Raw genomic sequence first — 17,755 nt, 5'->3', positions numbered from 1 at the left:
ATTGTAATGTTTTTGGGCAGGATTGACGCGCCAATCTTCACTCAAAAAGAGCTGAAAGTCATTTAGCACACTTTCTACTTCATGGAAAAAGATGTAAAATCTTAGGATTTGGCAGCCAGGACTATTAGAAAAGTATCAACAGAAGTTCCAACAAAGTGTTCACTGTAGACAAAGCCACAGTTTTTTTTTTTTTTTTTAGGTCATTCACTGTGGATGTTCCAGATTGCAGCTTTTACAATAACAACACATCAATGTTTAATAGTCTGCAATGCGGAGATAAGGCTTCTGATAGTTCTACTAGAATGCGAGCATGGTCTTTCTGCACGTCAATGAGTAAGTTGAAGCAGCAAGATGGGGAATGGGCATGTATGGTAAATGAATAAAAATCCATCTAATCCATCTACCGTAAATCCAGTTCCGTTAATGATGTTTTACTTTTACAAACATCCTCCAAGTCAAGTTGCTATTTCTGTTCATCCCTGAGCTGATTGCCAATCCTGTTTCATAACAATATGATGCATCTTGCCAACAGGGACACTGATAAGACAACTGATGTGTGCTGCCAAGTCCTCATACAGCACACAGGACCCAACATGAAACAATCAGCACAAACTGGCAACTACATTTTTCCATTGTTTTTTTATTTAATTTATTTATTTTCTTAAATAAATCAATTAGATGTACAGTGCCAGGGATAAGGAAATCTTCCAAGGCTGTGGGTCCATTTTCTGGTTCAAGGCAGTTGGTGCTGTTACAAAACACAGCTCATTTTGATACAAAACCCAAACAAGGACGCTGAATTTCCATAAAAATGAATAATGTGCATAATCGCCAGTGTTTTCAGTTCAGTCAGGTTAGGAGCAAATTGGATGTTATTTCCTCTAAGTTCTGCAATCAACATTTTGACAGTGCCCTATTTGGTTTGAAAAGATAAACACAGTACTCAGTTTTATTCAGAATTGGAGTTGTATCAATTAATGAAAAAAAATGCTTTCCTCCACTGACAGGAAGTATAATTTCCTTTGTCAGTCAGTTAGTCCAACTGTCCATCATTTTGTTAGCATGATTAGGCTGTATGTTTAGGGAAAAAAAGACGTATCAAATTTTCGCAAATCGTTGTTGTGGGATGGCTTATGATCCAATGTGGAACCCATTAAATTTTCAGCGCAAATCTACAATATATATTTAAAGGTACCATTGCATTGTTTGTTAGTATTAAATCAAACGGACATTGTTAAGACAAGGCAATGTGGTTGCTTTAAATACACGCACAACGTGTACTTCTCTTCGCTTTATGTATAGTTTGACAATAAACCCCCAGCAAGGAGTGGCAATAAACAGCACAATACTTTTTGAAAGATATGTTCGTTATCTGCCAAAATGCGACTTGTTGGGAATTTAATTGAGTTGAGCGCGCCGCCACCATACATCAGTTCTAGCTCAAATTTTTGCTCGTTGCTTGTATTATCGCCTCATCATCCACCTATGCATTTTTTTCCACCTATCTGAGGTCTGATCGTAGGAGCTTAAGCGGGGAATCCCAAAGTTCTCTCTCCCCAGCCACTTCATCAGCTGATACTGGGGAATCCCTAGCCGTTCCCAGGCCAGCCGGGAGAAATAGTCCTTCCTGTGTGTTTTGGGTCATCCCTGGGGTTCTTCTGGGACATGCCCGTAACACATCACCAGAAAGGCATCCTAACAAGATGCCCGAGCCACCTCATTTGGCTCATCTCAATGCGGAGGAGCAGCGATTCTGCTCTGAGCCCCTCCTGAATGACAGAGCTTCTCACTGCCCAGACAGCCCACAGAGGAAACTCCATTCATCCGCTTGTATCTGGGCTCTTGTTCTTTTAGTCACAACCCACAGCTCATGATTTTCGGAAAGGGTAGGAACATAGATCGACAAGTGAATTGAGAGCTTTATCTTTCGGCTCAGCTCCTTCTTCACCACGACAGACCGATAGAGGGTTCGCGTCACTGCAGACGCCGCATTGTGCTTGTCACTGTGAAAGTTGAATTGTTGATAAAGCAAATGTATTGGACGTAGGAGGCTTGATATTTAGCAGGTGTGCCAAATGAAGTGTCCACTCAGGCTCTTAAAGATAAAGTATGATGTGTTATTGGATGACATCACTTGATAACGAAGGGCGGTCTCTTTGAATTCATGCAGGCAGTTAAGAAGCACTTTTAAGCATTCGCTCCTGCAGAAGTGTTGACTCCCACTTGAGAACTAAACATTGTGAAGCCTTCAGATGTGGTCTAGTCAAAGATCAGCATGAGCCGGCAAACCCTTTTGTGTCCTCCTCCTCTGCCCTCGACATTCTTCACCACTCCTCTCATCTCATGGCCTCTTTTCTCGTTTATACTGCTTTCCTCCTTCGCTCTGTCTGCCTCCTTTCTTTCTTCTCACTTACAGCTCTGCCTCTTTCCTCCTCTTTCTCCTGCTTGTCTTCTAATCCCTCCTCTCCACCCTAATTTAAACTCTTTGAAGCCTTCAATGAGGCTTCATAATAAGCTTCTCCCTCTCCAGGCAAGACAAGGGAGCAGCCTCCCAGTTGCATTCTAACTGCACGTGTGTGTATTTGTGGCGCCTGCGTGTGTCTGTGTGTGTTTATTAGCATCCCTGCTTGTCAGCTTTCATGCCCGTGTTTTGGATGTAGCAGGCGTGCATGCGCGTGCCCGCGAACACAAATGCTGATCAGAAAGCCGATAGGGGAGCAGAGGAGCTTATTCTGGAACTCATCAGAATTGGAGTCCACCGCAAATTAAACTGCTTAAGTAGGTTATAGATGCAAAGTGCTCCGCAACAGTTTGAGTGCATGCACTTATTATTGATTAGATTAGTGGAGGTGAATTACACGGAATTGAAAATCAGCGGTTCAAATGATTGAATATGTTGACGATTTGGCAGGACAGAGAGATCTAGTGGTGAGGTGTCATCACAGCGTTCATTTATTATTCCTGAAGAGTCTATCCAAACATAAAGAAGTATCATTGGACCTTTTAGAGTAGTCGCTCTAAAATATCTTATTATAACTGGGATGGTACCCCAAAATATTCAGATTTTGTACCCTTGACTTTCATAGCATGCGAATATCCTGTCGCTGTAACTTTTTGGCCCTGAAAACTGTTGCCATGCATTAGCAAGATGGGTTACATATTTATTTGGACTTGCATACAAATTAATTTTATTTGTCATATAGAGTGGAACGTCTCAAATGGAGCACCTATTGAGGTACATAAGCGCAGTTCTGTGCCGTGTCGACAGACGCACCCCAATTGAAAACCGGTAAGCAAAGCCATCACTTTCCTTTGTAACAGTGACAATCGCGTTGCCATTCCGCAGCAGGAAAAGACACCAGGCTACTTCCTGTTTTGTCGCTTAGCAACCAGCTCCAAATATGGGCAGCTTTGCGTGAAAAGTGGAGTGTACTGTAACATACACAAATAAATGACATACATTTAGTAAAATGCCCTTCCAGAGAGATGATTGCCATCCAAACTGTGATATATTTTGATATTTAAAGGCAACAGGCTGCAATTTGTAATCTATTACCTCTCAAACAGAAACTCAAGCAAGTTTACCTAGATGGAAGAAAAATCTATCCTTTATTCATCTTTCAGCGGAATAAACTGAAAATGGAGCATCAGTGAGCCTGAGGATATGAAAAAAAAAAAAAAAAACATCCTGTGACACAGTTTGTCGTCTGATAACAGTGATAGCTCCGACTCCATTTTAAGGAAAAAAATTGGCAAAAGAAGCACCACATCTGTGCGGTGACATTTTGAGATCTCAAGATGGAGAGCTTGTTTACTGTCACTCTTTCATGGTGGGAATTTGTCATGTCTGCACAGTGCACATTGTCATTCTTTTGGAGCTATTAAAGATTAGAGACTGAAAATCACGCGCACACACATACACGCACTGTAACGATATGCATCATTGACCACATAACACACAGCTCCATGGGTTTATTTTCAGGATGATAGTAATCAGCAGAAGAAGCCCACTGGCTACAACAGCAGGCTTCTTGCTAGTCATTACCGCTTGCTTAACTGTTTATACCCGTTAATCAAATTAGTAAGACACACGCACTTACACACAAATGTGAGTAAATTATCAACACACTTGCACTTAAAACACAAACAAACCCATACATACACAAAAAACACATATTGTAAATAAGGAGACAGGCTCTCGATTCTGTTTTATGAATCATCTGTGTCTCTAAGAAGAGGCACAGGTGGTGGGAGAAGAGTGCAAGGAGAGCCAATGTCTCTCCAGGTAGACATATTTAAACTAGACAAACACGGCAACATGACAAGGATGGAATAAAGGGAACGAGACAAGGGACGTGATGTGTGTGCCAGACAGGGAAGCGGTAAGGAATATACATGGCAGGAGTTTGAACTTCTTAAAATATGCATCAGGAAGGTAGTAAAAGTATCAAATATAAAAGAGGTGAGCAGTGACAACCAGAACAGGAAGCCCAGAGGCTGTAAGGAGAGCTTCCGGCATCGAGATGTGCGTGCATGTGTTGTCTTGAGGCCATTCATTTGATGCAGTGGAGACAACACGTTTTTGTTCCAGTTAGCGTTGCAGTAAATCGATATATTACAATACGAGCCAGTGCGGGGATCTATATGAAATGAAATACAAATAACCAGCAGCTATCAGGAATTATACTGGAGAGATGGTTGAAAAGTGATGACTAAATGTTCACCAATATTAATTAACTCAAGATGTATTGTATTTATTTTTAGACCAACAAGCTAGCAATGGGCTGTCTGATCCAGTGTCAATTTTGACAAGATATTTTAATTTAGTTGTAGTTATAGTCTTTTGACTCAAATTAATTAAAGTTGTAGTCATAAATTAGTCGTGTGATTGTAGTTTAGTTTTAGTCTGATTTTAGAGATGGAGAAATTGAGAAAAATGGAGGGCTATTTTAGTCAACTAAATTAATCATTTAGTTGATGTTTCCCTTTAGCATACATTTCAACTTTTATACAGAAAAGTATAACACACCTATTTGTAATTGTAGTTTAACACGCAAGACACACATTCAGCACAACTGTCATTATTAAACTTATTTTCAATGAAAAAACAATAATTACCCCATCTTAAAACTTAAAATTTAGTTTCAATAAATAAAAATTAATTACATTACATTTAATAAATGTAATAAAGAAGGGGGGGCTTCCAAAGCCAGCATTGTCAACAGATCCGGTGCTAATGGTGTCAAACTGCTGTAATTTACCACAGCATAATATGCACGCAATTATTTTCTGTTCTCCACGGTTTAATGCTACAACAACGTTAGCAACGGCAGCAAATTTACCTTGAAGAACATCTCTGCACATGTACATTCTGTTGATGTTGCTTCCAATTTGTCGTGTTCTCACGAATGACCATTACACATTATTTATAATTCATATTTTTTCTTCATCTTTGAAGGTGAAATGGTCCCAAAAATCATTTTGTCGCTTTCTACCAGCATTATGATTAAATAATGGCCTTTATCTCTGACTTTCACCATCGTATCTGTCTCATTTGTCGACTGCTTCCAGGTGACGGGTGACCGCTGAAGTTGGCCTCTGATTGGTTCTCTTCTCACTTCGTTCCGTCTGTTCCAATTTCCGAGTGGTTCTTTTCTCCTACTCGTGTCTGTTTCCTTCTTCTGATTGGATATCGCGACTGTTTCTTCATTTTATCTTTCAATCGTTGACAAGATTGTCAAGTTATTGTAGTTATCGTCTTAATGAATGACTTCTATTTTAGTTTTCCTTTCGTCTGAATAAAAATATTTGTGATGAAATAAATGAAGAAACATTTTGGTCAATGGAATTAACAGTGGTCTGATCTTGCAATACTGCTGGATGAAGCTATCTCACTCTTATTTGTCACTTCTTTCGTTTAACTTCATGTGTAATTATTTTTATACTGCATCCTGTCCATTTACTCTGCAGAATATCCCCTTTTTCTTGAAAGGCATAAACTACAGCCTTGGTGTTTCCCGGTGTTTGTTACAGTCATAGAAAATATTGCCAGTCGGTGAAGTTATGACCTGTGAAGAGAAAGGGGCCCAGTGGGCTCCATAAAACAACTCCTAATGTGCACATTACCCAGGCAAAGAGTCCTGCAAAAAGAGAAAGAAGACATATGCACAAATTGGCACTTTCAATGCAATCGTATTGTGTGTCTGTTTACCTATTGCTGGAGTTTGTGTTCAGCAATAGACGCATTATACTTTCCAGAGAATCTGCACGTCAGCACAATATGAGGAGGAATAAAAGCATCCGTCACAGCTCGTCAGCATCTTATCAGGAGCTTTGTACATCTCGCAAAGGGGAAACAATCAGTTTGGCGAGCGACTCAATCCAATAACAAAACCGGAATTTAAGCGTTCTATATTTTCTTCGGCGTTGCGCAAGTGAGGGAGTGAAAAATGGATTTTAATTGTTTTGCAAAAAAACATACACAAAAAGGCGAGATAGGGGATGGGAAAAATAATTAGGCGCATCTCCAATGTCAGACTGCCCAAGATGGTGACGCATCAGTTTACTGCCAGTATTGGAAGTTGTTCAATAGAGGAACTCTGGCTGACTTCGACACGTTTCCACTTTACATTGTAGATATTGACTGCACTAGGTGGCACTTTGTGTGTGTTTGCATTTGTATATAAATGTGCTGATAGGATGGCCAACCAAAGCTGCTAAAACTCAAGATTAGCAAGCAGCTTTCTTCTCTGTAACTACGAACTTTACCATCGAATATTAGGAACACACACAAAATCACACCCAAACATTCATTTGTCATCCAATCTGTTCGACATTACTCTGTGCATTGATTTTCAATGACGCTGTCAGACTGCAAAATTGAGTCCCTAAAATAATAGTAATCTATTATACGCACTGACTTGAAAGTGCACACAAAGAGACAGAAACTGCATTGCATGCTCTATGCTTTCTGTGCAGTATAGCAATGTGCTTCATATTGATGTGCATTATGTTTATGCCACCGTTACTGTCATAAAATCTTGATTAACCATACAGGCAATGACTGAAGTAGCATTTAACATCCTTAGCTATCATACAAATTGTTAACCGATGTCTCATAGAACCTAAACACGATAAACAGTAAAACGGGATTGAGAACGCAGGGCTCATATTCATGCCAAAGGGAATCTATTTTTATGTTGCATTGTTGACCATTTTAAATGTTTTATTAATAAGTATTAAAGTGGAATTCAAGTGAAATATTTTCTTTACAATAATATGTTTAATGCGGCTGCAATAGTCTAAACACGGTATTCGGATTAATATTGTGTTTGTGGAATATGAATTAAGCAGCAAAATCCACCCGGGGCGGCCATTTTACCACTTGCTGTCGACTGAAAATGACAGTCACAGTTACTATGGGCTCAGCTGGTAAATGTCACATCACCAAACCCTGAAATTAGGTGAACCGTGATTGCAACCACTGACTATTGATGTCGGCCAAATTAACAGATTAGGTGGAAGGTGGAAGGTGGGGTGATATGAAAAATTAAAAGCTGGAGTGCCATTTTCGGGCGGCACGGCGGTCGACTGGTTAGCACGTCTGCCTCACAGTTCAGAGGTCGTGGGTTCGATCCCAGCTCCGGCCCCCCTGTGTGGAGTTTGTATGTTCTCCCCGTGCCTGCGTGGGATTTCTCCAGGTACTCCGGTTTCCTCCCACATTCCAAAAACATGCATGGTAAGTTGATTGGACTCTCTAAATTGCCCCTAGGTGTGATTGTGAGTGCGGATGTTTGTCTCCGTGTGCCCTGCGATTGGCTGGCAACCAATTCAGGGTGTCCCCCGTCTACTGCCCGAAGACAGCTGGGATAGGCTCCAGCACGCCCCGCGACCTTTGTGAGGATAAGCGGTATCGATAATGGATGGATGTAGTGCCATTTTCCTCTATAAAACCACTTATCAAATGACTTTTGCCCAATCAAATTGTTTGCTCCGAACTAACTGTTGAAAACATATCACCGCCAAAACTTAATAATGGGCTTTAATGGTATCTTAAAAGTACTACATGTCAAATACATGAATTTGCCGTGTGTTTTGCACATTATGCAATGAATATTAGAAAACAAATCCCAACAAGCCATCTGTTATCAGGGTCTATGAGTTGACTTGAGTTTTTTTTCAAAGAGCGTCGCGAAGTGCTTCCTGTGGTTACAGACGGTCGCCACCATTGTTCAAACGGTGGCGGCGGTAGGTGGCGGTCACAGAGACAGAGACGTTTTGCTAATTGCGTTCCTCCCCTGCTGTGGCTGGAAATGAGATCCCGAAATAATGACTTCCTGGTTCTATTTTCAGCTGAGGTCAGCGGCGGAGGAGTAGGCCACACTGAAAAGGTGTGACATGACGCGCTGGGTTTGACCCTCCACCTGCTGCGTACTTTGCGCTCAAGCGTTGGCGTGTGTGTGCAGATACTGATAACTGTTAGAATGCAGCCGCTAGGTGTGTGTTTGTGTTTGTTGGTGACCTTGAGGAGGAACACAAATACACAGTGATGAATTTACACTTCTGCAACATATCCTTAACTTGCGGTCCTCTTTTTGGGTGAAAGTTATAAGTTCCTATTTTTCTCCGTACATATTATACAACTGAGTCATTACTTGAAGCTCGTCCTCTAATAATTTATGCTCTTTCCTGCTGCGTCTGTACTCCTGCTAGTGAAGCTGACACACATGCACACAATGACACGAATATGCAGTATGTGCATGCGGAATATACACGCAGTGGACATAAAGAATATGCACAACTGTTCTCACAGTACTTTATTTTGTATGTCGATGACTATAAAGCATTATGTTTTTTGCATCATTTATCGGACTGACACCGTATCTTCCTAAGGCGTGCGTGTGCGCGTGTGTGTGTGTGTGGGGGGGGGGTGCGTGTGTGTGTGTGTGTGTGTGTGTGTGCGTGCGTGTGTGTGTGTGTGTGTTGCTGTAAGGGGCCTGCTTTCTCCCCTGCAGGCTGGTTCGAATCAATAGAGCTGGAAAGTGCTGAAATAGCAGCCACACAGACATGCACGCATGCAGAGGGGTGACTCACTGGAGCTGAAAACACGAACCAGTGCTGACTTCTGAAATGAGGCTAAAAGAAGGAAGGAGAATCACAATCATCTTTAATGTCCAGTAACGCAAAAGAAATATAGTTTTGACTTCAGATGGCACTTTACTTACTACTAAAAGCACACACACATATATACTTTGTAGATAATAATGACAATAATAATAATAATGATTTGATTTTTGTTTAAATTTAACATGACATCCAAATATAAAAATAAGTAAATCACTCTTTGTATTAAGATATAAGAAAAAAAGACAAATACTTTAACATCCGACTGTCAGCCAGTAACAAAGGTGTAACGGTAATGTGATTAATGCCGTGTTTCATAGTTTTCTTACTTGTTTTTCTTAAATAGTTTTACAAGAAGTTAACCCCTGTAAAACGACCTGTGTGAGTCGCGACTGTATTTTTTTTTCTTTTTCTTGCAATTGTCCAGTTCAATCGCGTTAGGAGGCGATTGGGTCTAAGACATGAGTAAATCTCAGATGAGGAGATTTATAACGCACAAATTCCATTTGAAAAAAAAAAAAACAAGTGGAAACTTTAACTTGTGACCTTCAGCGTTTTCTGAACGCTTTCACTGGCTGTTTTTACCTTCCTATAGGTTGCGTTGTATGGTTTAGGTAGCAGGAAATTAATGCAATATTTAATTGTATGGATTTGGGTCAAAGCCTGTATGCCAGGAAAATATGATTAAACGCCTCAAGAAGAAAAAATGAATCTGCCTACTTTAATGTAGGTGTGTAATTATATTGCTTTTGTGTCTGGTTTATGCATGTCTGTTGAAAATATATTACTAGTACTAAAAATATCCCTGGAAAATACATAAGAAATACACAAAACACCCTTTTGTGCTGTCTTTTCTCCTATGCTATATAATAAGACAGAATTACTTAACTATAGGAATATAGCATCGCTCATAAGACACTAGTTTAACAATTACAACTCTTCAAAAAGAAATCCAGTAAAGAAAAATGGACAGAAAATGTCCCCTTTCAGCAGAGCTTCTGTATTCTATTCATATGTGAATTATATTGCATCTCGTTAAAGTGTCTAGTTAAGCCACTGCATGTCCTTTTATTGCCAATGTAATGATAATCGCATCACCGTTACTGTAATTCAACAGGTCTGAACTGAACTCCAGCAACAAGAGTCCCAGTCAACAGTGTGTGTGGGTGTGTGCGTGTCCATGTATGTGTGCATGTGTGTGTGTGTGTGTCAAAGCTATTAAACATTCACCGGCTCACTCGGCTGCTGCTGCTGTTGCTGTTAGGCTTCCAATCTGGGTCAAGTCTCTTTCCTCTCCCCCCTGAGCTACCTCCATCCCTCCATCCTCCTCCTCTTTCCCTCGCTTGCCCATTTCTGTCGTTCTCTTTCGGCTCAACTCCCCAAGTGTTTTCTCTCTCACGCTCTCACTCACTTTCTGTCGTTTGCCTTTTAATCTCATTTCCTATTCTCCTCCCACATTCCCTCTTTTCTTCCCTTCTCCCTCTGTGTCTATCCCTCTCTCTTTCTCTCTCTCTCTCGGAGGGAGTATTTGCTTAGCTACACAGCTCGCAGGCAGACCCATGCTCCCATCCATTCTCCAAGTCAAATAAAGAGGCCTATAAATTTTTGAGTGATGATGAATAATTGCTTTTATTTTTAAGTGTGTATGTGTGTATGCGTGCATGACCCCAATAGCTGGTAATCGTTCATATTATGTTGTTTTCATCTCTCATCTAGCAAAGAATCAAAGCCCTTACAGCACAATGGTATTATAATATTGGCATTATGGCTCAGGATTAGAGGTTCATCCATCACCTGCTTGGCCACCCACTGACTTGTGTCCATACAGGTGTGCAAGGCAGTCATGCAGTACGTGCTATTACTCATGATGACAACACCACCTCTTTGTTTTGTTTTTTTTCCTATGTATGATTATACAAACACAAATTGTCTCACACACGTGGGAAAATGTGATATGGTCTTATGAAATCAAGGTTGACATTTTTTGTCCATAATTCCAAAGGAACACTGCTTGATACCATAAGAACACCATAACTACAGTGAAACATGATGGTGGCCGCATCATGAAAGGGGGCTCTTTTTTTTCAGCTGGGACTGGGACCTTAGGCAATTCAATTATGAACAGTTCAAAAGTTAGCTGGAATGCAAAAAGTCAGGAAAAGCCTACTAGAACATCTCAAATAGATTTGAAGTTAATAAGAAGCACTTAGGCTCCTGTAAAATGCAATAGTATTGGTGACAGGTGTGTGTGCTGACTTCTTTAATGTAAATTTGAATGAAATTGGCTAATTGTATTTTTTCAGTTGAGTTGTATAGGTCAATTTAATGGTGGAAAACGTTTTGAAAATATTTATTCATTCATTTATTTTTATCCAAAACCCTGGTGTTTGAACGGGTGTGTGTAGGCTTCAGATACCCGCTGTACAATATTGTACAGATAGAGTGATTGGACAGATAGACGGATAGAGCATTGGTTGTATAGGGGTGTAAAAATTCGGAATCGGAAAATTGTTTTTCATTTAAACTGAATCTAATCATTGCATTTTAAAATTGTTGCATCCTTGATCCGGATCGTACCTCATGTATTGATATTCAGATCGAATCGTCTTTTGTGGACAAATGCAACCACTAATAGATGGCGAACACAGCTTTGTTGAAATAGTATGTTTTTCTGATGGGAAAATTATTTTAGAACATTTGGTAAATTATACTGTGAGCTATCACATATGCAATACAGTTAAAAGAAAGACATCTTTCCATTCAGCTTGTCACACTCTAACTTGGCAATACATAACCACTCTTAGGTGTAAGCCAGATTTCGAATTGAAGTCTTCACTCTGGCCAGGACCACTCAAAAATTCTTCTGGTGAAGACTAACTTGTCGATTTAGCTGTTTTATATAGTGGTGTGCTTGCTACATCCAGCAGAATCATTCATTGTGTGCAAAACACATGTTACAGTATTACCGCTAACATTTTGTATACATTATTTACAGTATACTGTACTTCATCTCTAAAATGACCAATATTGTATGCCTTTCTTCAAAGAGGACAAATGAATGACATTTTTTAAAAGGCTGAAAGGCATAATATTTACCAACACTACACTACCACCTTGAACTCTTAGGTTTGTTTGTATTTATGACAAAATGTTGCATTGATGATAGGCCGCTCCCATTGTGATTATTCCCTTGCTTATTAGAATGCATGAGAAAATCCAGTATATGCCCATTGGGATGCATTCTGGCTCTCTATGGCCATGCATTTCTAATTTCATCCTAAGGTAAAAGCTTGAAAATCATTTTAATGGCACACTTGGTTATAATAAGGAAAATCACATTTGTTGTTGGCGGCACCTACTTCCATGATCAAAAATGGTATTGGACCAGCCGGGACATCTCTAGCACTAGCGTCAGACGTGTGCGTCAGTCGTGTGCGTCAGTCGTGTGCGTCAGTCGTGTGCGGCTCTTGTACTAACTGTGCCACACAAAAAATGATCAGAGCATATTTATTTTAACTTTGGAGCATGTACTGTGCATTCATTGGCTTGGTTTCCATGCCTTTGCTGATTTGACAAAGTTGAGTCAAGGAAGCTGGACTTCTTGTTGTTTAAGACATTCCACACACAATCCTAAAGGTTTCTGCAGTTCTAAATGTTTGGTGTAGGGTTTCCAATCTTAGGCAAAGTGGAAGTATATTAGTATATTATATTATATCAGCATATTAGCATATTAACTCTGTGAACACCAGCATCAGTTTCATGCAGAAAGACGTCAAAGAAAATGCATTGCCGTTGGGTTGTGTGTGCAAGCAGAGAAGGATCCACAATATTGAGGTCTACAGAAAACCTAACCTATACTTACCTTTTGACTCCCATCACTCACTAGAACACAAGATAGGATTTGTTAGAACCATCAACGAGAAAATCCATACCACAGAAATCAGAAGACGGAAGGAGCAGATACACGTCAGAGAGGCTGAACTTGTGGGTATCCTAACTTGGCCTTGTCAAATCCACTAGGAGAAGACTGGCAGCTGCACCCGATACTGAGAGCAAAACAGGATACAGAATGCGCTGGTCCCTTTACGCGGACGGTTTATCAGACAAACTCAGAAGAATTTTCTTTAAACGTAACATTCCCATGGGCTACAAACCCAACAAAAGACTCAGACAAAATCTGGACCAACCCCAAGGGCAAACTCCACTGAGCTATGTTGTTTAAGAAGTGCAGTGACCTCTTCATTGGAGACACCAAGCAACCATTTCACAAACAGGGGAACCTCTTAGAGTACAGACTCTGCAGTTCATTTGCATCTCAGAGAGAAAGGACATTCTTTTGTGGACAACTATGTCAAAGTCTTGGACAGAGAAGACCGATGGATTAAGAGAGGACTGAAGGAAACAATCTCTCTCTCTCCCAAACTAGAAAAGTCCTCTCTAAGAACTTTCACACCATCACCTGTTGTCACCTTACGTAAACATCTTTGTCACACCCCATAGAAACTTGAATTCTTATGACTTCTACTGTATATGTACAATCAATTAATTTGATTGACACGGTAGTCCTAGCACTGTAGGTTTCTTCACAGTATTTCTAGAACAAACTGTGGACTAAAATGGGCCAGAAGAACCATAGCCTTTATCTAAAAAACAGTGAGCATTGTACAAATATGAATGCCAGCATGCAGCACACAAAAAAATGTAAGCTGCAGAGATCTCCCCATGTGCCCTGTCTTGTTAGCACTACTGAAGAGGAAACCATTTCAACGAAAGCAGTTCTCCAATATATCAGGCCTGTTGCCACCCAAACTAGAAGTGGCTGCTATTTTTAAAGTGCGACGTAGCTCTTTGCAGCTTTGACATCCTTTTCAACAAATCTCCTGCAGAAGAAGCAATGCTGTTGGGCTTTTGTTCAGCATCTATGCCCATTGCTCCGAAAAATATTCTCCTGTAAACGCTTTTCCCAGGGAACAAGGCTGTTTTCTGACAAGTAGGACTGGAATTAGTATGCACATCTGCCAGCCAACTCTGGCGGCCATTAGGGGGAATGTAAAAGTGGCATGTGCTACAATCAAGTTCAAAGAAATGCTTATTCTGAAATGATTAAATAAGCAGACTGACAGAATAGTCCACACCTCTGCCAGAACTGTGAACAGCACTTGTTGATGCTTCTGATGACAGCAGCCATTTCTACAAATAGCCTGGAATGTGGTGAAAATGTTCACAGCCTTGTCCTTTATACCTCATTGCTCCCAACATCCTGCACAGGAGTGGGAGCTGAAGATGTAGGAATAATGTTCATGCTATAATGCTAAATGACCTTAGCGAGTCATATACTGTAGTACACTCTTTGACTGAGATGGATTCATTGATTTACCGGCCATGTTTTCACCAAGCTGTATACTTCTTGATGGTACAGTTCAGAATTGTAAACTCTGTTTATCAATGCACATTTCCATTAGTCAGACCGCATCTTGATACCCAGTCAATGATCCGGTACAGTAAAAGTCATTACACTCAACATATAGATTAACTTAAGTGAATATTTTTGTCGAGATGAGCGTCCATAATCCTTTTTTATGGATCACTGCGACAGCCATAGCCAAACTTACTCTTGATGATTCCAGGGAAGCATCCTAAAACCTATTGAGGTCTCAAAAATGACAAACGTGATCAAAGCCACCCCATTTTGAAGTTATGGATATAACTCATGAGCAGCAACAGAGGTTACCCTCAAGTAAATGTAAGTACAAGTCCCTAAAACTGAGTGTTTGTTCTGTCTCAGATGAAAAAAAGAAAAGCGAGCTTGAGTGGATCCAAAAAAGGGACAAGGGGTGGGAAAAGGTCACATAGTCATTAGATTGCTGTTCCCTCATCCTGCACTGATCACATACAAGTGGAGGTCATCACCATGACATCACATTATTACACGTCTTTGCCCTTTCACGCCCGGTGTGACCCCGATTTAATATCATTTTCACTTGAGTAGCCACTTTTTGCCTCTATGTCCTCACATTCATTAGTGATACTGCTGCATAAGTATTTGCTGAATTTGAGCCTCTGGAAGATTCTAGAGGCGGATGACTGCTGATGAGGCATACAAGCATATATGGCTATTTAAATTCACCACAAAGTAACTGTTTAATGAGACACCTGTGGAGCTGTTAAATGATACAGGTGTCCTCACTATCGTTACTTAACCATTACTTGTTGGATTTTATTTCGCACCCTTGGCGCTCCCTCAATCCTTGCTAATCACACACACACACACACACACACACACACACACACACACGCACGCACACGCATGGACGGTGTTAATTTGACTTGCCAGGAAGGAAATGGTGTGATTCGCTTGACTTGGTCCCTGGACAGGAATCTAAAGACAGTGGGGAGAGTGCAGAGCAATCAAGCGATAAAGCTTATTATCTGAGGGGAGCTATATTCTAAGACTTATTATCTAGCAGGAGTTAAATGACTTGCAGGTCCTCAAAGGCCCGATGGCCTGGTTCAACTTGGCAGCAGAGAGGAGAGGTTTGAGGCAGAAGGGTAAAAGGAAGGAAGAGGTGATGATGATGATGATGATGATGATGATGATGATGAAAGAAGCTTGTGCTTGGTGGTGGAGGGTGCTGAAGGTGATTCATAGGTGTGCACCGGCACTGCTGTGAAACCAATTTTCTAGTTGAAGTCATGAGATGTACTCGACTTGATAAAGCTGCAAAGTGCTGCTGCATTGTGTCTTTTTGAAGCAGCTCAGCTCCTATAGATAGCGGAGATTGTTTTTAGCATCAAATACTACACGTGTTGACAGCAGCAACAACAGAGGGTCTTATTTGTTTTCTTTAGGAAAGAAAAACAGCCACGTTGGATCATTATGTCAGGAAAAGAAAGTCCTGCAGCCCTCAGGGTCAGGCTTTGGTAAATAATAAGTATAATGAAAAACCCACGAAAATCAACAGAGCACAAAGCAACAAGATTACTTAATTTCCTGCAACCAACAGGAAGGAATGTGGTGGAAAGACTGCGGTCTGCATCAACACAAAGGATAACAAAACACCTTTTTTGGGGCACACTGTTACATCAGTTTAAAATACATAAAAGTGCATTCATTAAAATTCAATACACAGTGGCAAGGGAGGGAAACAAATGGCAAGAACATATTGGGAAGGCGCTTTGATTAATCTCAAATAAGATTTCACTCTGAACACCAAAAGCCGAGTACCACAAGTGTAGAACACCTGCAACAGATGTGAGGTGCTGTCAACTCTACTCAATGAAGCTGCCGTTGACCGTGTGCTCAATGTCGAGTCTTCTCAACACTGGACTGTACAAACTTCGGGGCGGGAGTGAATGGCATTAATGTGAAATTGCAAAAAGTGCAAAATAGCTAGCTGAAGTTGCAGTTGATATGATGTTGCAGTTGTGATATCGTAGGAATGCGTCTGTAGCATTGGCATTATGGGGAGATTGGGTGTTGAGGTTTTAATTCAGATCAAATCACAACAAGAGAAAATGATTTGTTTCTGATTTTCACCAAAAGTGCAATGGGAAAATAACTCTAAAACCAACACAACCAAAATGACAGTGGTGAAAACAATACATTCACACTTTCATGCTTGAGTGATCTAGCACAAATTGCCCAACTGTTGACAAAAGTTTCAAATCAATTGTTTTGCACCTTACCTCTGTTTGTGCAGTTGCACTTTGAGTCGCTCAGTTAAGTTGTGCCGTAGTGTGCATGATGATCAGCTTCCCATCGTTTAAGGTTTGCAAAGTTTGCAGGCTTGAAGCTGCTGGCATGATTTGAATGTAGCCTCGCTCTAGCCATAATGCATAATAATAGCAACCAATAAATGTCCAGGTTCGATTATAATTGCTACTGAAACAGCCTTCTTCACCAACTTGTGCAAAAAATACTAATGTTGAACAGCTGGACTTGGGCATTTAGAGGTTTATAGAAGGTCAAATTAAGTTCACCTGTAAAATTTATGGTGCATTTGAGGTTCATCCTTGAGTTTGACCAAAAAGCTGAATATCTCATTTTTGGGGGAATTGTATATATTAAACAAATTAGATACAAATAGATCATGTGAAAAGGTCACATTGACCCCTTTCCTTCCAACAATGTGACACTACAATAACAGTCATCAATGATTTAAAAAAAGAAAAACACACACACACACACACACAGCTTAAGAACATACTATAGCATTCATTTTCAAGTTTCCTCCCTTTTTAGCAGATGAATGGGTGAAGGTCAAGCGTTCAACTGAGCTAACCGAAAAGAAAATAGACTTGAAAGTGAAAGGGGACTCTGCGTCACTCTAGCTAACCACCGCTAAATGTCCACATATTGATTTAGGAAACTGCAGTGTTTGTTTAAGCAAAGAAAAGCAGCCCATTACCGGCGGGCAGCTTGCAGCCTTAAGAGTGCTAATGAGCCCACTGTGCCCTCTTCACTATCTCTCGGTATCGCTTTAAACATACAATATTAGCTCTGCTAATATTACTGTATAGAGATGTGTCCAGAAAGAGGGATCTTCTATATGTAAACACAAGACGGCACTCAAACATGAATTCATTTAAATGTGCTTATGCGGTTTAAAGAGAACGAAAAGCTATTTCAAAA

General features: G+C 40.4%; 1 long non-coding RNA gene across 3 annotated transcripts in view; it reads left to right on the top strand.

The window, feature by feature from the left end:
* Positions 1-17,755, top strand: part of LOC147143690 (uncharacterized) — a 141,801-nt gene that overhangs the window by 69,240 nt on the left and 54,806 nt on the right. The gene's annotated exons all lie outside the window — the stretch shown is intronic.

The sequence above is a fragment of the Filicampus tigris genome, chromosome 8, assembly GCF_054856515.1.
Source record: "Filicampus tigris isolate MCC_2025a chromosome 8, RoL_Ftig_1.0, whole genome shotgun sequence".
Taxonomy (NCBI): domain Eukaryota; kingdom Metazoa; phylum Chordata; class Actinopteri; order Syngnathiformes; family Syngnathidae; genus Filicampus; species Filicampus tigris.
The sequence above is the reverse complement of the archived record's forward strand: the minus strand, read 5'-3'. Positions and strand labels throughout refer to the sequence as shown.